This window comes from Nannospalax galili, unplaced genomic scaffold, assembly GCF_000622305.1.
Source record: "Nannospalax galili isolate Female #2095 unplaced genomic scaffold, S.galili_v1.0 scaffold43, whole genome shotgun sequence".
NCBI classification, from domain to species: Eukaryota; Metazoa; Chordata; class Mammalia; order Rodentia; family Spalacidae; genus Nannospalax; species Nannospalax galili.
Window position 1 is genome coordinate 473,125 of NW_008353342.1, and position 27,365 is coordinate 500,489.

The 27,365-nt window shown below is 37.5% G+C and overlaps 1 protein-coding gene across 1 annotated transcript in view; it reads right to left on the reverse strand.

Annotated features, from left to right (window-relative positions):
• Lingo2 (leucine rich repeat and Ig domain containing 2) overlaps nt 1–27,365 on the reverse strand; it is a 1,098,444-nt gene that overhangs the window by 366,997 nt on the left and 704,082 nt on the right. The window contains exon 4 of the mRNA XM_008850519.2: nt 5,523–5,681. The gene's annotated coding sequence lies outside the window, so the exon portion shown is untranslated. The remainder of the gene's footprint in view (nt 1–5,522; nt 5,682–27,365) is intronic.

Sequence of the window (27,365 nt, forward strand, 5' to 3'; positions counted from 1 at the left end):
TATCTCAAGGCTATAACCATAATCATGATTTACAGATGTCACCATCCTAAAAAGGAAATTTATAGAAATAGACAAAAATTTCTTTAGAGTCCAAAACTTAGACAATAATAATAATAATATAATATAATATCACTATCGAACAACTAATAGTATTTATATCTTCCTTGGATATTTCATATACATCTAGAGACAAAAGTTCAAATATCCTGGCATTTCACTTAACAAAGGATTTCCTGGTAGCCCTGCTCTACATGTAGACGTAGTACAATTATAACAGAGCAAAAACTCATTTGTCATTTACAAGACTCTCTGCTGAGCTATATGCACAAACTAGGTCAGTTCCCCCAATGCACATCACTGACTGGAATTTAACTGTCCAAGAGGATGATTTTCTCGAGATCACATAATTTCTAAGTGTTGTCAGTGCTGGGTTGTCAGTGCTGGGTTGTCAGTGCTGGGTTGTCAGTTCTGGGTTGAAAACCTAAGCCTTACCTAGGACCAATGGCTACAAATGATCATTTTGGAGTCCTTCATCATTTCTATGAATCTCCTTGAGATTGGAAAAGGCAGCTTAATGCTATCTAGAGAGGTGTGTGCCCACAACATAGGCAGAGTCAGAAAAATGGAAAATCTCGCTTTCTTCTCCTAATCAGAGGAGACCTATGAAAACTAAAAATTCAAAGCTTGGAGGCTGGAGAGATGGCTCAGCGGTTAAGAACACAGGTTGCTTTTGCAGAAGACCCGGGTTCGAATCCCAGCACCCACATGGCAGCTAACAACAGTCTGTAACGCCAGTTCTAGGGGATCCGACAGCCTCTAATGTCTTCTGTAGGCATTGCGCGACATGGGTGCACGTTTGTGAAAACTTGTAAGCGAGAACCATACTTTATTGAAAAAGGCAAGCTGGTTCTCAATAAATGTTCTCCCTTACATTTTCTTACTCCTTTATTTTAGCCCCAGTCCTCCACAATCACACTCCTTGGATATTGTTACATATTACTATATGATTTAAAAGTGTTACTAAATATTGACAGTGAGGGTAACCATGAGAGAACAAAACATCCTTAATCCAGCATTTCACAAGATGAAACAATGCCCACCAGCCCCAATAACAAGAAAGAGGTATGAGTCCTACTGCTAAAAATACAGCCATATTTGAACAGAGGTTTGAACGTTCTTTCGGTCCATCATTGGACACATTTAATGAGTATATGTGAGGCTCTGGGATCAAGTCTTAAGGAAGAATGGCAAAGGCTGTCAGTATGAGAATATATTTCACTGAATAATAGCAGTATTTCCCTAACTGTACACTTACAGTGAAGCTGCTGGATTTTACCTAGACTCTGAGAGAAGGCACTTAAAAACAGATACACAAAACATACTGACTCTGGTGTGCTTCACAAGGGCTTTGCAGTGGTGACGACTTCCAAAAGAGCAACATGAGTGAAGGCAAGGCTACAGCCTGGGAGCTGCCTCTGCCCTGTTCATTAGAGGACTATGTCAAAGAAGGTTGGGCTGATGGTCCCTGTTGTGCTTGGCATCTTCTTATTCTTGCTCCCTTAGTTCTTCCACAGCTGTAAAGTGCTCCCTATTATTTTGGCCGAAGTACATTATAATGGGAAGGATGCGATATTTTTAGCAGAATTACTTAATTAGGGTTAAGCAAGTAGTATAGAGCAAGTAGGGTAGGTTTGCTTTCTGGATATAAAGAAATGTGCCTGCAATGCATGCTGCACTCCCAAGGAGCCAAATGTAGTGATTGATGTGATGATAAAACAAGGAAGGAAGGATAAAGCCTGAGAGATAACAGTCTCAAAAGGGAAATAAAGTAGGGTAGCAGATGCCCCCATTTTAATTGAAGCATAAATTTCAAGAAGAAGATATGAGGTTTAATTTCAAGCACATACTGAGAGTTTGTGTGTTTGAGTGTGTGTGTGTGTGTGTGTATAGCGTGTGTGTGCATGTGCACAAGGGTGTGCTGAAAGCATGCAAGTTAAATTCTTATTTTTTTGTGAACAATTTAAAACAATTTCTAAACATAGAAAAGACTGAAAATATAGGTCTATTAACTGTCACTTTGAAGACATTCCTTCAGTCAACATGCAACAGAATAGCAGAGCCATTGGTGGACAGGTAACATTCTTGGCTAGCGTGATGCAACAAGGTAGAATGTACACATTTTCTATAGCAAATGAACTGAACAATCTCGGTTTATCTATCCTCTCTGCACACACCTTTCCTGCCTCCATCCCACCCGGTTCCAGGATATAGTTAAGAGTCTAGGTTAAGCTATAGTATAGTCATTATTTTATATTTCACTATACTTGTGCAAGAAAAACACTTGAGCCTAGTCACTGCCTTTATGTCCAGTCTTCTGGTATCTCAGCCCACACCCAGGATCAAGTGCACCACTCTTCAGACATGATGCTCATTTTTCATACCATGTTGAATTTGTCAGTCTGTGCCATGAGATTCACATGTTTTCGAGATCTATTTCTCATCAACTAAAACTTTCCCCACTCTTTAGACATGCAGCTGAAATGTGTCTTTCATTTCAAAATCTCTTTAACACCCCTTTGTAAATTGCTTAGCAGTCCATCTTAATTTCTGGAGGACTTAAACATTTCAGTAAAGTTTTTCAACTTTTAAAGTTTATTCATCTTAGTTTTATGTGTATGATGTTTTGCCTGCATGTATGTAAGTGCACCTATGTGTGCAATGCAGGCAAAGGCAAGAAGAGGGCGCTGGATCCCCCAGAGCTGGAGTTACATATGACTGTTGGCTGCTATGTGGGTGCTTGGAATGGAGCACAGGTCCTCAGCAAGAGCAACGAGCGGAGCCATCTCTCCAGCCCCTCAGTAAAGTTTTTAATACAGTTTTTTTTTTTTTTTTCTTTTCCCAGTAATGTGTGGTTCACATGTCTGGGTATTCTGTTTGTCTGTCTGTCTGCTTTGTAGATATGTTTCTTGAGGAAAAGGCAAGGGAAGGTTGTTAGTTTGTTTCTGCCTGTGTCATGTTTTACATGAGGTAGCAATTTGAAAATGTTTGCAAGGCAAATAAATATGTATTCAGAAAATATTTAAGTTTTACACAATATGTTTTATGATGAGCCAGCAGTTTCACTCAATTTTTAAATTATACCTCAGAAGATCTTGGAAGATGAAGAGCTCTCCCCGTGAGAAAATCCCGTGCTGTCTGCAGGGGACAAAGGCAGATGCATTGCACACACATGTACTCACACTTTTGTCCTGCACTGCTGTGGAGACTGCATATGCCATCACATGTGGAAAACTACTATCGGAAGTAGTTTGGGAAAACAAATCTCACCTTTCATATCCCATCTTTATAGCTGAATAGTTTCCTTGTAGGAGCAGTAACAGAATCCAGGACCTTTACTTCAAAAGTGCTTCACGAAAGAAAAATTGATTCTAAGTTTATGAATACTGCAAACTTGTGTGGTTTTATTATTAAAATTTGAGAAATGAATTGGGAATCCTTGACCATCTTCCTACTTTACAGTAAGCTACATCACTATAAACAAGGGAGTGCCATTCCTACAGCAGAGCACAGGAACTTGCATAAATGATAAAACTGTAATATATATAAAATTACAAGATATATATATGTATCTATATATATATCTTCTATTCATGTTTAAACAGCTAATCATCAACTGAAAATAAGGTCCAGAGGACACTTGTAAATTGTGTATTTCTAAAGAAGAACATTCTGTCTGTGCACCCTTTAACTAGCATTTACTTCAAAGTACTGTGAGAAGGAAAGCTGTTTCTTATAATGCTTGAGTCCTATTTCTTACTGCATCCTTTCTCCAAAATAGACTTTCACAATTCAGAAAAAAAAGATCCTAAAAATTGAAAATAAACCTTGTTTTTTAAACAGACAGCGGTGATCTCTCCTTTTGTGACAAAATAATGACTAATTGAATTGTAACATGATCATGTGTCTTTAAAATGGACAGTTTCAAACTTCTTTCAAAGTTCTCTTTTACACCTCTGAAAATCTGATATAAAATCACATTTGTTGAGAATATTAAAATAGACAAACTTAGGATACTGTTACTTTAGACTCTTTTGAAGACAATTTTATCACTCTGAGAGTCTATTATGAATCATCTTGTAGTAACTATGTTATCAGTGTTACACCAGAACACTATCAAGCATGGGGCTGGGTTGATCTTTTTTTCCACAGTAAGTCTTGCATTTTGATTTTATTATAGACATAAAATTTTTAACATAAACACTTTGACATTAAAAAGGAAAAAAGTTACCCAACACCTCAATTCATCAAATAATGATTTTTGCAATGATTTTGGTGACCTACACTATTTCCAACAAAAATGAAAATTTATGACAGCTTGGGGTATTTTTCCCCATGGTTTGTTAGGTACCATCTTATAGATAAGTCAATAGGAATTTAGGAAGGGTTATTTTTCTTAAACTTTAGATGATTAATTGGTTTCAAACAACTCAGAAGTCCTCATTTACATACAAGTATTTACATTAGACTGTAATGTACAGCATATGCTATATTATGAATTCCTAAGTTACATCCAAACAGTTATGTTGGAATACGTGTACTATTGACTGAGTTGCCTTACTTTAGTTTTGGAAAGCAAAAGGCCTATATCTGAAAAGAGCATAAAGAACTCAAATGTTCGTATGATAGAATTATCTAACTCTGTTGTTTTCTAAATTGATAGCTTTTACCTTTACTTCCTGCATTAAACTTAAGGAAGCTATAAAGCTATTGATTCTCTTAAATTCAAAACAGGATAAACTTGTGATTTCCTGAGGCAATTGTTGATAATTTAAATTACATTTTAGAGTGGAAGAGAGTTAAAGAGAAAAAATAGATCTGACCACATTATGAATAATTATGATTCGAAGAATTTCCAAAATGAAATAAAAAACTTAGGTAAGAGTTGAATGAGGGTGTAATAATATAAATTTTTGAGACTGCACCACTGTATCATCATTTTAGATAATATATGAATAGAACTCAGAATGTTAAATACTTTCAAAGAAATAAAAGGAAGAATAATGGTATAATTTTCTGAATTGGAGTGATCTTAAAGCACTGGTAAGATCACATACCATGAATTGATACTCATATTTATATATTGCAGAGAATACTTAAATTCACCACTTTCCTACTGTGCTCTCGAAAGTACAATTGTTTATGTCGTTAGAGTTCAGAAAGTTTACTTAGAGAGGAAAGCTCTGTCTGTTGCAATTTCTGGCTATTACATTAAATTAAAATTTTGAGTATTCCTGGGTATGCTTCACATACATCTTAAATAGCTCCTCTCTTCCCTTGAGAGAAAGAGGCTTAGTTATGACTAGATACATTCTGAAGCAAAGGAGGCTCATTCTTCAATAACCTGGTCAGTGGACTTACAAAGCAGATAGAAAAGCTATACATTATTCAGTACACAGAGACAGCAGCACACTAAAGCCCTCAGAGCAAGTGATGAATGAGCAGATGTCATGCTCAAGCCTTACCTGGTTTACTCCTTTCAAAAATCCAACCCCTGCTGTCTACCACACAAAGCTCGTGGCCGCTGGGTGAAATCCAAACCAAGTAGTTGATCATGATAATTCCAACATGTCAGAGGCAGCAGCATCTCTCAAAGTCCCACAAGCCAGCTGCTTGAAACGTACCTGCAACAAACAAGATTTTTTTTTTTCATTTTAATTGAACATGTTGAACCATGACCTAGGACGAGGAGACACTCACCACAGGTGAATAAGGGAACCATGAAGCATCATGTTGGGGGCTGTAAACGCCACTCAAGATGCTGATAAAAACCAAACAAAGCTTGAGGGTTGAAGTTTACACACTACAGAAGTTGTTTATGCAGAGTGCACTTCCTTCTCATGCTCTTATTGACCTACTTAAGTTGCCAATATTAATAAGCATTATTGATTTTGAAATTCACACATTATAGTATATCATCCTCATCTTTCACAACTAGAGTACACAGAGTATTTTTTATGTCTCCACACATGATACTCTCAAGGTAACTGGACATTGAGATACCATGGTACAAAACCTATGACCAGCAATGCCAAAATTCACACAGCAGTATGGATCAAGGACATTTTCTTCTGTGAGTTTTGGTGTCCAAGTGATGCCAACATTCCTAGTATAAAGCAGAGTCACTTCTTTAGGAAAATATATGAGAAACACCTTTGGAGGACAAATGTGAGGTGGTACATTCAGAAGCCCTCATAATCCATGTCAGGATTTAGACTCTAGGGCAGTGAAAAGCATGAACACTTTGAAGCTAGAGTCTGCTCACACAGAACAATCAGAACCCCAGTGTGCTGGATAGCTTTAGTGGTCAACTAGACATACCTGGGTAGAGGGAACCTCAATTGGGGAACTGCCTCCATTGGACTGGCCTGTGGCCATGTCTGTGGAGCATTTTCTTGATTGTTGAGTGATGTTGGAGGGCCGAGCCCACAGTGTATTGTATAAGAAAGCAGACTGGGCAGGGGCCAGGGGACCGAGTAGCATTCCTCCATGGCCTGTGCTTCACTCCTGCCTCCAGGTTCCTGCCCTGAGTTCCTACCTTGGGCTCCCTCAGTGTGACCAATGAGATATGAGCCAAATAAACCCTTCCCTCCCCAAGTTGGTATTGGCCAGAGTGTTTTGTCACAGAAACTGAAAGCAAAGTAGAACGCCTATTTGGGAGCAATCTATCACACATTTAATGGTTCATTTGTTAAAGTCCATATGAATACATGTGCTGTTTTAAACTTTATAGACATGTTTGATTTTCATTGATAGAGAAAAATCCCAAAGCACAATCACTAAGTTTTATTGTCCTGACACCTGCCACACAAACAAATGAGTTCAAAAGAAATATAAGAAGATGAGAGCAGACAGACGCGCTTAGTGGTCTTCCCAGAGTAACCTATAATAATTAAGATTTTAAAGTATATATTTAGTTACATATATAAAACTTTATTATTTTCTTCAAAGTAGTGGAAAGAAGGGGCTAAAAGTTCAGTCTGCATCCAGGGGAGAATTCTGTGAGTGATTATGCTATGCAGGTTCACGGACACAGGTGCAAAACCTGATTTTAACAAGTCACAATATGATATATCATCATGCACCTGCGATTAGAGCTTCAACTATTCACAGACGTCAACGTGGAGACTTCATTAAATGACACAGCAGTGAGATATTCTATTCTTCCATTTCAGCAAAGATGGTAGGCTAGCACATGCCACAGACTAAAATGCAGCATATTTTTATCAAGAGAGATATGTAACTGGATACTGTATGTCCATGGTGCAATTTAAAACAGGTGTGTTACCTCAATGCTGGCAGTAATGTACAGATGGACAGAAACACACACACACACACACACACACCACAAATATCCTTCCTCCCCTCCCCCCACTAAAATTTTTCAGTCAATCCAAGCTCTGATATTTATTAACCAATGACCTTAGTTATCTTCTACATACAAATTGCTTTTATTCATGACAAAATTTTCTATTTACCTGCTTTGAGAATACTCATAAAACCATCAAATCAGTTATCTTAGAAAAGAAGCTGTTTATGAATGGCAGTCACTTTTAGTCTCTTGACAGCCATGCGGGATGTGGAAGAAGCCACACACTGGTGGAGCAGATAACAGAAAAGCACTTATAAACATAATTTCAAGCTCCCAAATGGCTTTGAAGTGAGGAATTCTTGAAAGCTACCTGCTTTGGAGGCACCATCTGTGGCTTAGTACTACTTCTCCTACATTGGTCCAGCTTCTTATTATAAGAATACAAAAATAAAGTAACCACTTGCTTTATATAATTACTTTATTTTACTAAACTGAAATGATATTGTTGATCATTTATTTGAAGGGGTGCCTTGTGTAGTTTCTTTCCCAGAAGTGATGAGTTTCCACTGACTGTTGGTTCCTGATGTATTGAATAAGCTGTTCATTTATTCTAAACATTTAGGTTCATCACCTCTCTCACACCAGGAGTGAAATTAAGTCCTAAAGAAACAAAACTTAAAGACACATGTTCTCCCTGAAAATATGACCATGTACACATTGCATATGAGGTATCCACTGGGTGTAATCATTTTTTGTTATGCTTAAGTCTTCTTCTGGGAACTCGCTTAGCAGATTGAGTTGAAACTCAATAGAAAATTTACCCAATTATGCTTTGATAATATATTCACTTTTCTGGAGTTTAACAAAGAATCCCAGCTTCCAATTACTGTACAAAAGTATCACAACAAAATCCTGTGTGATTTATATCACATCCATGCTAACTAAATTTTGTATTTGTGTTTGCCAGAGTTTGGAGGATGAACTACTGCTTGGCTCAAATTGCTACACATACTTTTTGCATCGTTCCTCTATTTGCTTTTCTGAAAGATTATGTAGAGACTTAGATGCACCCGTTTTCCCCTAAGCAAGCACACTGGGTGGATGTGATAGCATCGACCAACTTGGCAAAATCTAGACTCACTTAGGGCGCAAAGCTTTCAACTTGTCTGTAAGGGAGTCTCTAGATTGGGATAACTGAGGTAAGAAGACTCACTCTGAGTGTGGGCAGTGCCACCGCAGGGACTGAGACCCTGGAATTAATAAGAAGGAGGAAGAAAACTGAGCACCAGCACTGTTTCTCTCTCTGCTCTCTGAAGCAGATATGACTGGACCAACCAACCCCCGCTGCTGCTCCCAGGTCTCCCCAGCCACTTGTTGGTCCACTCCATGAAACCATGAGCCAAAGTAGAGCTTCCTGTAGCCCCAGCTGGCCTAGAACACGCTTTGTAGAGCAGGCTGGCCTTTGAAATCACAAGAGATCTGCGTGCCTCTGCCTCCCCAGGGCTGGGATCAAAGGTGTGTGCCACCATGCCCAGCCTGAGCTTTTTTTCTTTAACTTGATTTTGTCACAGACACATGAAAAGTAACTGTTGGACAGACACAAGGATCATGGAAAATACACAGTCCATGAAACTGTAACATCAGTTAGCTTTTTTTATGAAAATATGCTCAAACTATTTTTCACTAATCTGTTTCCAACTATGTTTGAATGAGAAGACAGTGAACAAAGGTGAACACAGTGATCAGGAAATTGTTCTCAGGAACAAGTGATTGTTATTTTAATCAATATGGTTTTCAAGTTGTTTAATTTTCTTCTTCATCTTTTTCTTTTTGATCTTTTTGAGGAAGGGTCTCCTTGCTGTAGTCCCATCTGCCCTGGAACTCACTATGTAGACCTGGTTAGTCTTAAACTCAAAGAGATCTGCCTGCCCTGCCTCCCGAGTGCTGGAATTGAAGGCGTGTGCCACCATGCCTGGAAGTTTTCTTCTATTTTTATCATCTTATGTTTTTTAGCCTTTGCTGAATGTTGAGATTAATCATCTTCAAGAAACTATTTTTCCGGGGCTTGCGAGATGCTGCAGCAGTCAGAAGCAGAGGAGTTAGTTTTGATTCCCAGCACCCACATGATAACTAACAACTGTCCATAACTCCAGTTCCAGGGGATCTGACATGCTCTCCTGACTACACAGGCATTGCACGACATGGGAGCACTTACACACATGCAAGCAATACACTCATACACATAAAATAAAAATAATAAAAAGGAAACTATTTTTCAATTTATTATTACATTTATTTATACATGTGCATTTGTGTGTGCCTGTGTGTGCCTGTGCATATACATATGCATATACATATGGTGTGGTGCATGTGTGGAGGTCACAGAGCAACTTGTAGGGGTTCCCTCCCTTCTTCCACAGTGTGGGTCCTGGGGATCGAATTCAGGTCATCGGACTTGGCGGCAAGCACTTCTACCTGCTGAGCCATTTTACTGGCTCATAAACTAGTTTTTAAATCGTAGTTTCGTTTTGGAGGAACTAGTATTCTTTGAAAAATGAATTCCAATGTATTTTATTTTGTAAATTAAATCTCAATAGCATTAATTTAAACATTTTAGATGAGTTTTTGACAATTTTCTGATAGGTTCCAGGGTATACAGAAAGCATGGAATACAGAAGCTGTTGATAAAATACTTTCTACATAAATTTAAAACTAAGCAGGATAAAAAAAAAAGTCGAACAAAAACAGAAGAAATTCACACCTGCACAGCCCTGTCCTTTTCTGTCTTGGTCTACTCTTAAGTTTATAGCTGAATTCTGCTTTGTCTTTCCGTATATGGGGCATTACTTCTCTATCTGCCTGCTTTGAAAAAAGCTCCAACAGATCCCCTTGGCACTTAGACACGCATTTTGTAGGCTGCTGATTTATGCTTGTTGACTTGGTGCTCTTTAAACATCGTCTCAGGGATGTGTTTCATCATCCCCATGGAGGCCGCTGCACAGCCCCTGGGGCAGCCAGCAGAAGTAGGAGGGAGACTTCTGTGAGCTCACTGCTTGTTAAATGACTACTCTATATTCTACAATATTTGTGTGGAAGCTACTCATTTTTCCAAACAAGCATCAACAACATGATCATAGGGAATGTGGGAACAGGTGGATTATCAATGATCAAAGTTATGATGCTTGATTCCTCAGAAATTTCAAATCTACTATTGCCAATGATTTTTAAAAAGCAGATAGGACACCAACCTTTTAACCACAAAACAGTTGCTCCAAGCTCTTTTTCTTCTTCATCAAAAAAAAAAAAGCCACTTTTTTTTTTTTCCAAGCAGGCTAAAGCCACTCACTGCCACCAAGATTTCCAAGTATTAATTGTATTTTTACATACATCTCAGTTAATCTGCTCAAAAACTATGGGATGTACTCTAACAGGGTTTACTTTGCAGTGAAGAAAGTAAGGATCTGAACATTAAGGTTACTTGATCAAGGACAAAAGGCCTTTGAAAACTGCAGCCATGTTCCAGTGTCCTTAATTGATAGTGCTACGTTGTCAATTAAATGCTTATAGATTCAATTTGAGCAAGTTGTTCAGTCTATAGATGAAGACCTCAGTCTCAGGGAAATGAAATGACATATCTGAAGCCGTTTGGATCACAGAAGGATCTAGATAAATACCTAAGGCCAGGAGGGACACTCCTGCATTCCAACACCAGAGCTCCACATGCTCAGTGTGATGTCCAAACAACCTTATAGATTAGCCATTCACTTGCTTTTAAACAACCATGTTTTTAGTAGTTTTATTTTAGAATATCAAAGCCAACAAACAACATAACAGGATTTCTGAGTACACAATTTTAAATGAGCCTAATTTGCTGAAAGCAACAGATGATCTCTCTCACCACTTTCTCCAATTAAAAAACACAGACACAAGGAGAAAACTGAGTTAATAGATTGTGACAAAGCCTGTGATTTGACTGTGCTATTAACAGATTTGGTGTTTTGCTGATAATCATTTCACATATTCAGCTACATTATAATAACCACAAACTCGAAATAATCTTCCCAAAAATTCATCTGATATTCTTTTCATTTTAGAACTTAGCAGGGAGTCCCCTAAGTGACATAAAGTAAGAGCTAGGATAATTCTATCAACAACTGAGAATCCAGTGTTTGAGACTCTAACATGGATGATTTTCCACATTTACATCTCTAATCAAAGATGCTCAGTTCTGATGTGATTATGACCTGCAATTTTGTCAACCAAAAGAGGCCATGTTCTTGTCTGTGTTACGTTTTCTGAAAAATGAAGCATCAATTCTTCACATTCCGCATCTTTCGTCCGCTGAAGCTTGACTCCTTCCTTTTCCTGTTATTTTCAGTCTTCTGTGAAACTGAATATCACGGTCAGCTAGTGACTCAATGTCAAAACATGCTATTTTTCAATCAGTGTGATCTTAGATGAAGACAAGCTTATAGAATCTAGTGAAACTACAAGTAAACTTGGCAAGACTGTAGAATTAAAGGTCAATATTCTAGCAGGAAGCAATTTGGAAGTAGTATTTTAAATTTAAAAATACTATTTTAAAAGCACCTAAAACTCAATAAATTAAAGGATGTATATTGCTGGTATGTTAAACTATAACACAAACTCCACAATTTGTTTCCTGAGCTATGTATACCCTGGAGACTCCTCCCTTTGTCAGTGGTGTAGAGACTTGAGATCATGGTGGAATAGCACTTTCATAGTTACAAATCCATGCTTGGCTGCTGAGCAAAGGAAGAGTGTCCTACAGGGGCCTGGCCTAATCAGGTGAGTCAGAGAAAGAAAGCAAAACAGCAGAGGATTTCCCTCCTGTGCCCTGACGATACAGCCTCCATGAGTCCTATAGTGAAAGAAAACACATTTTTCAACAGACACATGAATTTGGAACACAATTTTGAGTTCAAAAGAGGTGTGTCATATATGACACAATTCTAAATGCCTGTGTAGTTAAAAAATTAACATTGCTGAGAAAAATTTAAAAGAACCTAAACAAATCCTGTTAGTCTATATTTCATGAAGCTTGTCACATTTGTTTGAAAATAATCATTGGCAAGTGCAAAAGGCATACATTAGCCAAACAAAAGTAGAGTAGGATAAAGTTAGAAAATTTGGCTTTATTACTTTCTATAAAGTGAAAGTAAGTGCATAGAATATTGGACATGCAGAAAAAAGTCAGGTACATGGGACAAAAAAGCTTACAAGCACACCTCTACCCATAACATAGCATATGTTGTAAAGTACATAAACTAGAGCAAATATACCAATAATATAGCATATGCTGTAAAAATACAGACTTCATAACAAATTTAGTTCATTGGTCACAACAGTGGCAGAAGAGAGTTGAAGAAAATCAGACAAGATTGCAAAGTAATGTTCCACGTTGTCTATAAAGATGTGTTTTAAAGAAAAACATGAACAAAATGTTTTACAGAAGTACAGCAAAACACCAACACTGGTTAAATCTAAACAGCTGTGGCTTCACGGAATATGCTTCTCAACCCCTATCCTTTTGTTTGAAATGTTTCTTTCAAAAGATAACCTTGGTGAAGATGATTCAGTGGGTAACATGCTTGCCACAGAAGCCTGGAAACCTGAGTTCAAGTTTGGAATTCATGTAAAACGCTAGATATGGTGACACACATCTATAATGCCAGAACTCTGGCAAAGTTGGTGGTAGAGGCAGGATTGTCAGCCCCATGCTTGTGGGCCATCTAGCCTGGATATCAGCATAGCAGAAACAAAAGAGATCCTGCTTCAGCCAATTGGGAAGAGAGAGCCCATTCCTGAAGGTCCTCTGACCGCCCCACATGTTCTGTCATGTGTGCCCACGTTCATATTATTGTGTGTAAGTAAGTAAATCAAATCTTCAAGTATGAAAAATGAACTTTTACAATTTGAGTGCCCACAAGTGGCTATCATTATGATTTTTAGAAATGCAGCATCCTGGGCTGGAGAGATGGCTCAGGGTTAGGAGCACTGGGTACTCTTGCAGAGACCCTGGGTTCTTTTTCCAGGTGGTGCCTAACAACTGTCCCTAATTCTAGTTCCAGAGGATTCAACACTCTTCTGACCTTCATGGCTTTTGCATGACATAGGTACACTTAGGTACATACAGAGAAAACAGTCATACACGTAAAATAAAAATCAATTGAAAAAAATTTAAGTAACATTCTTTCACTTGACTTTGGACCCTATATAAGAGGGTAATGTGATGTCTACGTAGTTATTCAAAAAGATACCTTCTCTACGGAATTTTCAGTTTTATCTGTGCTTCTCACCTGCATCAACAATGGTGTTTATCATACAGCAATGCGCATCCTTCCTCAGAGAGATAAGCTCTGCATTTCTTTTCTCCTTTTTAATACTAATTTTTATATTTTTATGTGTATGCATGTATTGCCTGCGTGTAGGTAAGTGCACTCATGTCGTGCAATGCCCGAGGAGGATAGAAGAGGCTGTTGGATCCCCTGGAACTAGAGTTACAGACAGTTGTTAGCTGCCTTGTGGGTGTTGGGATCTGAACCCCGGTCTTCTGCAAGAACATTCAGTGTTTTTAACTGCTGAGCCATCCCTCCAGCCCCAGCTTTGCATTTCTGAGCTTGTTGAAATGGATGGGACATTTTTTTTTTTTTTTTTTTTTGTTCGGGGGGGGCCTTTTTTTTTGGGTATTTCAGTTCCAATGCTGTGCAAGACAGGTGTATTTGTGGTCAGAGCTGAGGTACTGGACTGCCTCTTCAGTATCAGGTCTAACAAGTTTGACTTGCTCATCTAAATCTCAAGGCTGGGCAGGCTGTCTGGACTGAGCTGGCTGTTTCCAGTCACCTAGGTGCTTTGTGCTCCCTGGGCATCAGGCAAGTGACTCAACCTTACACACTTCTCTTATACCCTCTGTTGTGTCAATGAATGATGTCACTCTACACTCAGACATGGAAACCAACAAAAGCAGACAGACAGACAGACAGACAGATACACACACAAGGCAAAAATCAAAATTAAAAAATACACGCCTATTGAAATTTTTATTTTTTTTCTCATCTAAATCTCAAGGCTGGGCAGGCTGTCTGGACTGAGCTGGCTGTTTCCAGTCACCTAGGTGCTTTGTGCTCCCTGGGCATCAGGCAAGTGACTCAACCTTACACACTTCTCTTATACCCTCTGTTGTGTCAATGAATGATGTCACTCTACACTCAGACATGGAAACCAACAAAAGCAGACAGACAGACAGACAGACAGACAGATACACACACAAGGCAAAAATCAAAATTAAAAAATACACGCCTATTGAAATTTTTATTTTTCTCAACTCCCCCAAACCAATCAATGCCAAGTCTCATTCACTCTAATTTTTGAATGTCTTGTGAATTCATCTTCTTGATCTTTTTAATTGTTAAGTCCCGGGCTGGGTTTCCAGGGTGAAGTGCAGCCCTTAGAAAATAATGTTTCGTATTGCAATTAGAGAAATCTTTGTGAAATATGAATCTGACCAGTATTACTTACAGGATAAAATCAAAGTGCCTAATGCAGGGCTCTTTGTGTTAGGAATCTGTGTACTCTGACGAGCACACATCAACTGACATTATTGGTCCTCCTCAAATCAAGGCACTGGCTGTTGCTTATTTGCCCTTTTTTAAGGTCCTTTCTTGGAGTACCATAACTTTGCTTGTTTTCTTTTGTTTTTATCTGGCAAACCAGTCTTAGCTTCTTGGTTATGTGTGAGGTTAAAGTAAGGAGTCCTCTAATAGCTTGCTATAGTTTCCATGTTGAATGTGAATTATGTTAAAGATGTGCATCCTCTTCCCACGGATAGATTGTATTCTGTCATGATATCAAAGATTCTATATCATATTCATCTTTAAAATGGATTCAGATTGATAGTGCCTCATAAATAACTGCTGACTGGAAGGCTATGAAGGGTGTGACAGGGAAAGGGGATCAAAAGAGTGAGGGAAGGGAGAGGCATTCCAACAATTTTTTTAAAAGAAAATAACTGTGATTTCTCACTTAACAAAAATCAAGACAATCTGTGGCAAATGTGTTTAGGGGAAGAACTTTTAAATTAGTATAATTCACATGCAAGATTTCATAACATTATACCCAGCAAGGTGTAAAAAGGCAGTCTGTACATGATGAAGCCAGTTAAAAAGTCCATCATGGGCAGGCAGGGGACACCAAGGCCCATTCTAGCTGAGGAGCAGTTGATGGCAGCTGGGGTGGGGGTGAATCATTTTTTTGGTTGGGTGTGGCATGCCACAGTGGATGACCACACATGTATGTCCAAATGGGCAACACTAACTGGACTCAGTGGTTTTTTTTAAAATAATGATTAATTAAAGAGGACATGAAGTTGGAAGGGAGATGGGTTAGGGTGCCTGGAGGGAGGCGGATGGAGGAGCCGTAGCAGATATTATCAAGATAAATTGTACACACATATTTTCAAAGATTAAAACTATTATTTTAAAACCTATTAGTACAACATGACTAAGGTTTTTTTCCCCAGGAAATTCAGTATAACATTTGGAAACTAACCCATGCAGTGGTATTAACCATACTGGCACATCAAAGAAGGAAAGCCGTATGGTCACTCTAGTAGAGAGAAAAATCATCGGGCAATCCCAACACCCATTCCTGATAAAACTTTAAGCAAACAGGAAAGTTAACTTCTCAGTTTGGTAAACAATAGTTACAAAAGCTGTTAATGTCCTTAATGTTGAAAAACTGAACAATTTTCTCTTCAAATCAGAAAAAGGCAAGAATGTGAAGCCCTTTGCTTCTATTGAACAGCGTGGATGGAGTCCAATGTTCTGTTGGTGGCTCTGCGTGCCAGTCCAAGGTGGTAAGAAATAAAGGCATCAAAATTGGAAATAAGAAGTTAAAGTGCCTTCATCTGCAGAGAACAGGATTATTTAAGAGGAAAAACATTGCCACCTACACAAATGCACTAAAATAGGCCGAGGTAAGAAATTAACCAAGTTATAAAGTATAAGAACTATATTTAAATGTCTGTTCTATTTCCTTAATCTAGTAAAAAATGCTATGTCACTGACATTTAGAAAGGCCTCTTAATACCATGTATCATAGCACAAAACTAAATGGGGTTCTTGGGGATGAATTTTGCACAAAATATTTGTAGGACCTGAACACTGAAAATCACAAAACACTACTGAAAGAACTTAAATAACATCTATAAAAATGAGGAGATATATTATGCTCCTGAGTTGGAAAACTCATTATTGTTGAGAATTAAGTATTCCTAAACTGAACTATACATATAATAAAATCGTAACCCCAACATGTGTTTTTGTAGATATTACAGTTTCTAATGTTCTCAGATATTCCTAATGGTGCAATAGTGGTACTTTTTAAAAAAATATATATTATTTTTATTTTAAGCATATGTGTGTATTGCCTGCACATTTCTAAGTGCACCCATGTCATGTGATCCCTGCAGAAGACAGAAGAATGTGTTGGGTTCCCTGGAACTGGTGTTACAGACAGTTGTTATCTGTCATGTGGGTGCTGGGAATTGAACCAGGCTCCTCTGCAAGAACAGCCTGTGCTCTTAACCACTGAGCCATCTCTCCAGCCCCCAATAATGGCACTTTCATCAGCACCTGTCTACTTGGACTTAAAGAGTGCTCAACAGGAGGGAATACATGCCGAGAACTGTAAACCTAAGCCCAAAGATGAGTATAGCTCTCACCCCTCATCAAAGAAGCTTCTTTTTGCAACAGGTATAGAAATCTCAACCATGTGGTTCCCTCTAACATACGCACATAATGACAACAGCAGCTGACATAACAATGTGGAGAGGGGAAATTTCACAAGGCTGCACCTCTGCATGAAGAGCTGCAGGCTGTTAATTGCTTCTGAGAGAGGAGAAATCAGTTTTTTCTAGAGATGAGTTGCCTGATAAGTTAGCCAGTCTCAAGCAGTCAAAACACATGCACATACTAGCACCAATAAATGGAATCAGGCCGTGTGTGTGTGTGTGTGTGTGTGTGTGTGTGTGTGTGTGCGTGCGTGTGTGTGTGTGTAAATATAATAACTAAATGGAGGTCAGGATACTGAGAGGGAGGAGTTGGAAGTGGGAGAGAGATGGGTAGGAGTGATGTAAATACAGCAATCATGTGTGAGGTTCTCAGAAAATTACATGAAAAATAATTAAGTTTCCCTAAACTGATCTATATATTTACCACAGTCATAAACACAACAGATATTTTTGTAAAAATGATCGATTCTAATACTCATATGGGAATACAAGCAAAGTAGAATAGCTCCTCTCCATCTGGCCCTTATGTATAAGGACAAAGTTACAAGATCAATGAAAATATATGAAGTTACCAAATATAGGTTTGTTATCAAGAAAGACAACCAATAGTTCAAGGGAACAAAACAAAATTCCAGCAATAGATGCACACATAGACAAATGATTTTCAGCAAAGGTAAAGGCACATAAATGGATGAAATCTGGGCATCAACATCTTATCATAATTGTGGTGTTTTTCCCCCTTGACAGTACTTTACACTTAGGTTCTTCTGAATAAAAGCTCGCAAAGCAGAGAAACAATTACATAGCCTATGTAACTGTCAGTCATTATACAACATCCTCAAAGGAATGAAACGGTGGCTTTAGCAGCAGCTCCCTAAAAGTTAGTGAAGGAATTGCTTGCTAGTTAGATGAGGCTTCTTTCTTCTTAGACAACCTCTTCCCAGGTGGGGGGAACTTACTTTGACTTTAATAAACCTTACTTTATACTTTGATAAGTCCTTTTGAATTCTTTCATTAAAAAAATACAAGAATCGGCGGGTGTGGTGGCGCACCCCTTTAATCCCAGCATTCAGGAGGCAGAGGCAGGCAGATCTCTGTGAGTTCAAGACCAGCCTGGTCTACATAGTGAATTCCAGGACAGCTGGGGCTACAGAGAGACCCTGTCTCAAAAAGACAAAAAAAAAAAAGAATCACTTTAAACATTCCTGCAATGAGAATGGGACTCTCCATACTTAATCACTTCCTAAAATCCACATTTTAAAATGCTATCATATTAGGAGTTTATGTCCGTATATGAATTTTGTAGAGACATATAACAGTATGAACAAAAACTAGAAAATTTCTAGAAGGAGTAAACATGGAGTAAAATGTTTATGTGTTTGTATTACATGGAGATTTCTTAGATATTATATCAAAACCATGTATTAAAATTAAATCAATAAATATATTTAATCAAAATTTAATAATTTTGTTGTGAAAGAACTGTTAATACGGTAAAATGACAAGCTACAGAACAGAAATATTTGCAATTTATATAAATGACTTAATGTAAAGAATGTTTAAGGAATTCTAAAATATCAATCATAAGAAAGCAAGTGACTTAAAATTTAAAATTAAGAGATCTGAACTCATAATTCATTGAAGAAACCCCATAGTGTGCAAACCAGCACCTGAAATTAATCATCAGAGCAAAGCATTAAAACTAGAGAGATGGCTCCGATGAAGAGAACTTGCTGCTCTTGCAGACAATCAAGGTTCAGTTCCCAACAACCACATCAGGCAGCTCACAACTGCCTGTAACTTCAGTCCAGAGGACCTGATGGCCTCTGGACTCCAGTGGTATCTGCACATCTATGGTACACACACATACATACATACATACACACACACACACACACACACACTCAGAAACACACACATGTTCATAGAATAAAGTAAATAAAAAACTTAAAATATTCAGTATGAGATTTGACTACATAAGTATTATATTAGGGTAAAATTTAAGGACTAACCAAGGATGGGGAGAGCTCCGTGCTTAGGGAATTTACCTAATGCATGTAAGACCCTGAGTTCTATCTTCAGCATAGAAAGCACTCGGGAGGCAGAGGCAGGCGGATCTCTGTGAGTTCAAGGCCAGCCTGGTCTACACAGTGAGTTCCAGGACAGCTGGGGCTACAGGGAGACCCTGTCTCAAAAAGAAAAAAAAAAAAAAAAAAAAAGCTTACCAAACTAAAGGATGGAAAGATGATGGAAAATTCCGAATTTTTATCAAATGTTGATGTGAGTGTACGGTAATGCAATCTGTTGGGGAAACAGTCTTGAGGTTTCTTTAAAAGTTACACATATACCAATTACATGTTCCAGTCATTCAATATTGAGGTATTTTATCACAATGAAGGGAGTGTATGTGCACAAAAGACTTGTGTGCACAGCACCTTTTTATGTATTTTTAAGAGTTACATATTTCTCAAATATCCACCAATGTTTGAATAGATAAACTGAAGGTGTCCTATCTACACAGCTGCATCATATGTTGCCATAAAAAGAATTCAATTATTATTCTAGATACACACTGATGAACCACAAAATAATTATGGTGAAAGAAAGAAGCCAGACTCTCCTGCAGTCCCCTACCCCAAAGAGGATATATTCTTTAATCGAATTTACATAAATGTAGAAAATTAAAATTTAGAGTGTTCACAATCAGGAAGGAAGAACTTAAAAGATATTCATGAAAATAACTGTTATGAATCTGTTCATTATCTTGACACAGTAACTGTTCCAAAAATGTGCACATGTTCCTAAATGCTAAAATATACACAAAATATTGACAGCTTAGTATGTGTCAATTATGGTTTAGTAAAGTTGATTTTTAAAACATTTGTTAATAAAGAATATCACATCCTTCTTCTAGGTTGAAGTTTAAAACACTGCTAAAATGATTACTGACTTCTTATCAACAGCAAGGCCTCTTCTGAAGTCCAATAGACACTCATTGACAATCAGCCACGTGCCTGTTTTCTTTATCTAGATAATTAGTTTTTCTTATATTCAGATAGTAATGACTACCTGATCAATCTTTTTTACTTTTACCACAATGATGGTTTCATTTGGCCCGATGAGCTCCCTCTCTTGCAAATTTGAAAGAAATCTTTAATATAAAATTATAGTAAAGTTGCCCAAATTTTTGATTTCTAAAATGAGGATAATTTCAATAAAGTTGAAAAGGCTATGAGGGAGGAGAGGAGAGAAGAGAGAGAGAGAGAGAGAGAGAGAGAGAGAGAGAGAAAGAGGTATCATCCAAGGGACTGGGGATATGATTCATGAAAATCAAATGATGGAAAAATTTGAAGCAGGAAAGGAAAAATCATGAAGAATTTGAAAGTGAAAGTAAATGATCATGAATTTAAAATCTGAATGAATGGTTATGCTCGAAGAATAGCTGGATAAGAGGAATCCAGTCATAAACACCAATATAAAAAAGTACTGAATAATATTATAGTGCTTTACTCTGAGTGAGAGGCTTACAGCATTTAGAAAATCATTAGATTAAATTTCAATTAGGTCTTTTTATCAGAATATATTTCAGGCTTTACATAAAATATAGTGTAATACTTATAATTCTAAAAACTTGTGATTGCACTAGCACGTGGTAAGATGAAATAAACTCGCTAGCGGTTTCCTTCTGCTGAAGCCCCAATTTGAAATAATGGCTTACATTACTCTTTCCCGATAGGAGATTTCACCACAGAAGATAGAATTCACCTTGCACCTTTATATTTCATCAGGGTTCTGCCTTGTCAGGAAGAAAACAAAAACCCAACCTTCTGGCTTTTAATGACCCAAAGGGAGTTATTTATTACATTAAATTCTATGAAAACCCCCAAAATATAAAGCATCTAAGGTGGAGATAATAAATCATTTCAACTTTTCACACAGTCTGATTAATAGTCCAGGCTCTGAACAAAATACCAACAAAGAATAATGCTGACACCTGTTCCAACGGCTGATGAAGAAACCATGTGAAGGAAAGTTTAATCACTGATTTCCTATCACGCAGCCAGTATCCTAACGAGACCACATAATTGCAAGTGAGAGGATTCATATCCCTGACTAATACACAATTATCTCTGGAAGCATAACTACTAAAGTAAGAAATTGAATCATTTCAAGAGGCTGGTTTGCACACACAAAATAGGAAAGTATTTAATTAGGGATGCTGGGCTCCTAGTTACATATTGACAATCTTAAGTGAATTTTGGGTAAGATCCAAAAGGCCCAGAAAAAGATTTTTTGATACTTTGTGGAAGAAAAATTCAGTCAAAAGCATAACATATGATATTTTGTGAAAGAACCTTTTGCTAAGTTTCAACTCTGTGGGCTTCATTAAATTTTGGAAACAGTTGATAATAGCCAATATTTTTCCTCTAGACTGATTCCAGATCCTGTCATTGCACATGTAAAGATTAGGAGAAATTGAAATCTGTCAATGATTGCCAGTTTCTTTAATATAACCCATTCTTACATTGTTGGGCAAGGAAAAGCTACTTTCAGAGTCACCCTCAAACATGTTCTTTCCCAAATTTTATTTTGAAGGACGGTGGTTGTCAGGTGCCAACTTTTAAGTGGATTCGGTGTCAAATATTAAATTCTTTCTTTAATGCAAATTTGAATTGGATGAGTGCAAGACATTCCACTGAATAATAAGCATAAATTCTATCCACGCTGTCAATCGGCTTGACGGGATTCTGCACAGGCAGGTGAACGGTTCTTGTTTGAAAAGGACCTTAAAAAGTGGATAGACTTCCATGTTCAACAGCGTGAGAACTTCAAACAGAGTGACCAGTTAAAGCTGAGTTCTGATCTTGCTTAATCCTATAACATGATTATAGCATGAAAAAATAATGCATGCAGCTAGATCCATGGTCAGGGTAAGCAAATGTTGATCACTAAATCCTCAGATTTAATTTGAAACTCAAGGCCAAGTTTTAGAAATCAAAGTGTCATCAATTTTTAGAGACGAAAACAATTCCATTAAAAAATATTTTATTTATCATTTATATTTTTATGTGTAATGTATTGCCTGCATGTAAGTGTATCCATGTTGTGCAATGCCTGTGGAGGGTGTTACAAATGACACCTGGAAATGGAGTTAATGATGGTCGTCAGCTACCATGTGGGCACTGGGATTCTGCACTGAGCCATCACCTCTCCAGTCCCAACAACTCCATTTATACACTCTAACTCCTCTTATCACAACCCTCAGTGCTTTTCCAAGAATTACCAGAATAACTTCTGTATTCAAGGCACCTAGTTTATTTTACAGATGAAGAAAAAAAATACCACCCAAAAGATTTGGCAGTTCCCACAAAGCACTTGGGGCTACTTTCTTGGCTTAAATTCTTTTTGCACATAACCATCACCAGTTTAAGAACTCTTCCAGGACTGGATGCATGGCAGAAATAAAGGGACAGAGCCCTTGCAATGTAACATTACATTAAAAATATACATCTCTAAGTTTCAGTAGGAGACAATGACAAAGATTAAAGTTTCCTAAAATGTCAAGAAAATAGAAGACTTGGGCTAGTCTAAGAATCCATCAGTAGCAACGTTATCAAATTCCATCAGTAGCAACGTTATCAAATATCAATGAACAGGCATATCCTCTGATGAATGTGATGTCACTTGTCATAGGAGAGATGTGCATGTTCTGAACTCCTTGTGCTTCTAGAAGTTTTTGAACTGATGATCTTCTCAAGTGTAAGTTATTTTTGCCTCCCAATATTTCACTCATATTGTCTAAATTTTGATAAAAAGAAGATTCGGGGCTGGAGAGATGGCTTCGTGGTTAAGAGCACTGGCTGCTCCAGGGGATCCCAAGCAGGCTTTGTATGACACAGGTGAACCTACCTACATGCAGACAATACACTCATATGCATAAAATAAAAATAATAAGTAAAAATAAAAAGATGAAAATAAAAAGAAGGTTCCATGACTAAATTAAAGAAAGAGTTTGAGTCAGTATTGGTTGAAAGACTTACTGGTTTAAAGAATCTTTCCGACATTATTCACATGCAGTGTGATGGTGCCCAGGGTGCCCAAGAATGCCACTGGACTTTAGCAAGAAAAGACCGAAGTTCACTCATATTTTTTTAATCATTTCCTAATTTCTACTTAATCTTTATTTATTAAATTCCACAAGTGTAAGTTTAAAAGCTCACAATTTTCCATGTATGTTATAAAACGAAAAGGTATTATTTATAAAGTTGTAGAATACTTGACAGGTAAAGGAGGTATGTCTGGGCCCAGACTATGCTTATATTTTAAAATGATGAAACTACTTACCACTTAACCCTGTGGTTATTGTCCCAGTTTCTAACCTTGCTTTGCTTCAATTCATTTGTAAATACAGGTGAGAGCATATAACATATGTCATTTTATAAACCTTCCATAACTTTAAGAGGGCAAATTAAGTATTTAGTTGGTATTTGATATACAATAAACATTCCATAAATGTTAGCTGCAAGGACATATTGTTAAACACATGAAAATGTTATATATTATGAAAACAATATAAATATTAATTTTGGTAAGATCTCAAAATAAAATATAAATGGGAAGTCAAAAACATACAAAATATGCATTTATAAAGAAAATTGAAGACCAATTATATAAGATCTGAGTATTAGAATTTGAGGAAATTCAAAATTTAAAAAATTGACTTTATCTTTCAAGGTTTTAAAATATGTGTAGATAGGCTAGAAGTAGAATTTGTACAGCATCTAATCTGGGAAACTGAGTTTTTATAATACAGTTGTAATTGCAAAGAAGAGGCAAAAAGAAGCACAGAATGTAGTTTTAGAATGAAAGGAAACCACTAGAGAGAAGAAAAAGTAGACCATGGTATTAATCACATTTATAAAACCAAAAACACAGAGTACAATGCACTGATCTGTAGATAAGCATAATAATGACCGGAACAGAAAATTCAAGGAGACACTAATGCAACATACACTAAGTATATAAGTGTAATTACATAAACATGTAATTTATGTTGAGAGTTCCAAAATGCCTTCCCAATGACAAATATTTAGTTCGACACTTGAATGGCAATAATTAGCACGGGCCTCTTAACTTCTCTGGTCTGCTGACCACACAGAGAAGACAGAAGACTCCTGATTCATGTGATTCTACTAATCTCCAAAACATCTTCCAATGAGCTAGGCATATACTGTGTGGGAGGCACTATACTAGCCGCCTACATGACAGGCTATTTCTCACTCAGAACAGCATATACTCCCACTGTAGCATTATTTATTCATTGTATATCTAATTGTTTAGACAACGATTTTCTATGTAGCACTGGCTGGCCTCAAACTTCAACAAAGAATATGTTGTTTTTGAACTCATAGGGTTATGCTTGTTCTACCATGTTTGGACTGAAGTTTACTTGTTTGTTTGTTTGTTTGTGTGTGTCTGTGTGTGTGTGTGTGTGTGTGTGTGCATGCCACGTGACTGTGGGTGCCCATGGAGGCCACATGAGGGCATCAGATCCTCTGAAGCTGGAGTTATGGGCAGTTGTGGCCTTCCTGACAGGGTACTGAAAACCAAACTTAGTTCCTCTGGAAGAGCAGAAAGTGTCTTAACTGCTGAGCCATCTCCCCAGCACCTAATTTCAGCTTTTAAAACATGTTGAAGATGTTAACACTTTTTTCTAGAAACATAAATTTCTGAGAAATATTTATTTTCAACATATTTCTATACTTCAATTATTTAAAAAAGTTACACAGGCAAAGAGAAATTCTGACCTTTGATGATTTAGCACAGTTATCGTTGGGGCGGTGTGCGTGGTACTAAGTTGCGTTATGGCGTGCAGTAGATTGCTGGTGTAGGTTTCAGTACACAGTTGCCAGAAGAGGGAAGTCTAGTTATCTGGACAGAGTGAGAATTCCAAACTGACCTTACTTAGATCACTTCTGAGAACTGGAAGAAATATTTGCATTAGTCATCTCCTTTTCTCTGTGACAAAATACCAGAGAAAGTAATTTAAAGGATGAAAGATACAATCCAGTCCTTAGCTCCACAGGTTCTAGGCGATGCTGTCTATGTGGCTCCACACTGCTGGCCTGTGCTGCAGCAATATACCATGGTACAGGGTGTGGTAGAAGGTGTTCATCTCATGTCAAGGTCAGAGAGAGAGGTGAGGTGAGGTCTGGGTACAAAATTGTACCTTCAGTGGCACACCCCAGTGACCTATTTTCTCTAACCAGGCCCTGTCTCCGAATACTAGAGTAATTCTCAAGACCCAATCACCTCTTAATAGTGTCACCAGGTGGGGGGTCAATCTACAGGACTCTTCAATCTATGTTAAATATAGTTTCTTAAAAAGCCAAAAGTCTCATCAAAGTGACAAAAATATTTATATCTTTGTGACACTAGTAAAATTTTTCAGAATTGCCATTGGAAAGCAAGATTGGAGGATAGCAAAAAGAAGAGCTGTTCCAGATGAAATAAAGTTGTGTGGGTGATGAGGTTTCTATGGAACGATTAAAATGCGAGTAGAAATGAGGTTGGAACTTCCATAGGTCTGATTGCATATTTAATTATAATGAAAAGCAAAGTCCTTTTAAAAAGATGTTTTCAGCAAATATTAATTCCTTTTGCCCCATCTGCTTCCATGTTCACATAAAAGTGGGTTAATGCAGAGATGAAATATCATATTAATTCATACACAGCACATGGAGAACCAGCCGTGCTAGCAGTTACTAACTTTCAAAGGCTCCCTGACTACTAATTTTGTCTGCCATAGAGTATGGGCCAGCTTTTAAAGTCTCAATAATGTGGTCCAGGCAAACCCACGTCCAGCTTTTTTGTTGGAACTAAGCATATCAAAACAAGAAGAGATGAAGGGGCGGCTTGGGCCATCTTTGTAGACATCTGTGCAGTGACTCACATCAAAAGGCCATCAGCAAATGGTACACATACGCTGCAGCCATACAAGAGGCAACTGAGTTGAAACAGGTGCCTGGCCCCTTCATCCCACCAGGATTTCCACGTCCTTTCAAGACTGGCTGAGTTTATACCAGGCTACTGGCAGACTAATTTGCTTTACAGTTGGAATAGCAGTGACTCAAAGCACATCTGCTTTTGGAAACACATAGGAGACGCAAAGTGCAAAGGAGAGGATTCTTTTAATTTCCTTATTTCTCAAGGACACCAATAATCGAGTGGGAATTCTACATTGAAAATTAACAGTTGAAAAAGGTGCAGACCATGAACACCAAACCTTCCACATATTTCTATTATTTATTCATGAGCTTGCATCATATTTTTGATTAATCTCCAAATTTCTATTTTTAGGAAGGAATGCATGTCTGCAGATCATGTACTGTGTTTGTCTTAGAAATCTTACAATAACTTTGAGAGTTTAAGTTTCATTTTAGCAAATTTAAAGAGGTGAAATGTCATGTGGAAGCCATGGACTTCTATCAGTAACAGAAAATGGCATTATTTGGATCAAGCAAAAGTGCAAGCTTTCTCAGAACTACAGTAAAAAATGTCTACTTAGATACAAGCTCCCAAAGAGCCATCAACTATTCTATTGACTACTGAAAGAAACTCTTCTTGGCATTATTGCTAATGTGGGTGTTTAATAAGTAGCTGTGTTCAGCCAAAGGGATCCTAATATTTGAAAATATCAGGTAATAAATCTCAACAGTTGGAAATGTTGGTTATTAATGATAATAATAATACCAATATTTAAGTGTTCTGTAGGCCAGACACTAGATTGAGCAAATACTTGACATAACATTTCATTTAATCCTTATAACAATAACTGTTATTATTTCCCACCTTTTACAAGTTGAAAACTGAAACCTTAGGGAAATTCACTTACTTATGGTATTTGAATGGACAGTGAGTTGTAGAAGCAACCTTAGAATCTAGGGCTAACTCCAAAACATGTTCCATCAGTTTATAGCTTTCAACCCATCCTCCTCTACAATAATTTACCTACTGTGCTTACTGAAAATCATTAGAGAATATTAGTTGCCCAAACGAAAGGGAAAAAGCATCAAAAGGAGGTCCAAGTGATAAGAAAAACTCAAAAGTTAACAGAGCGCAATTGGTGGCTTCATAAGATTTCAAATTTTTCAGAAGCAGCTTCTACATTTTCGGACTTGTCTT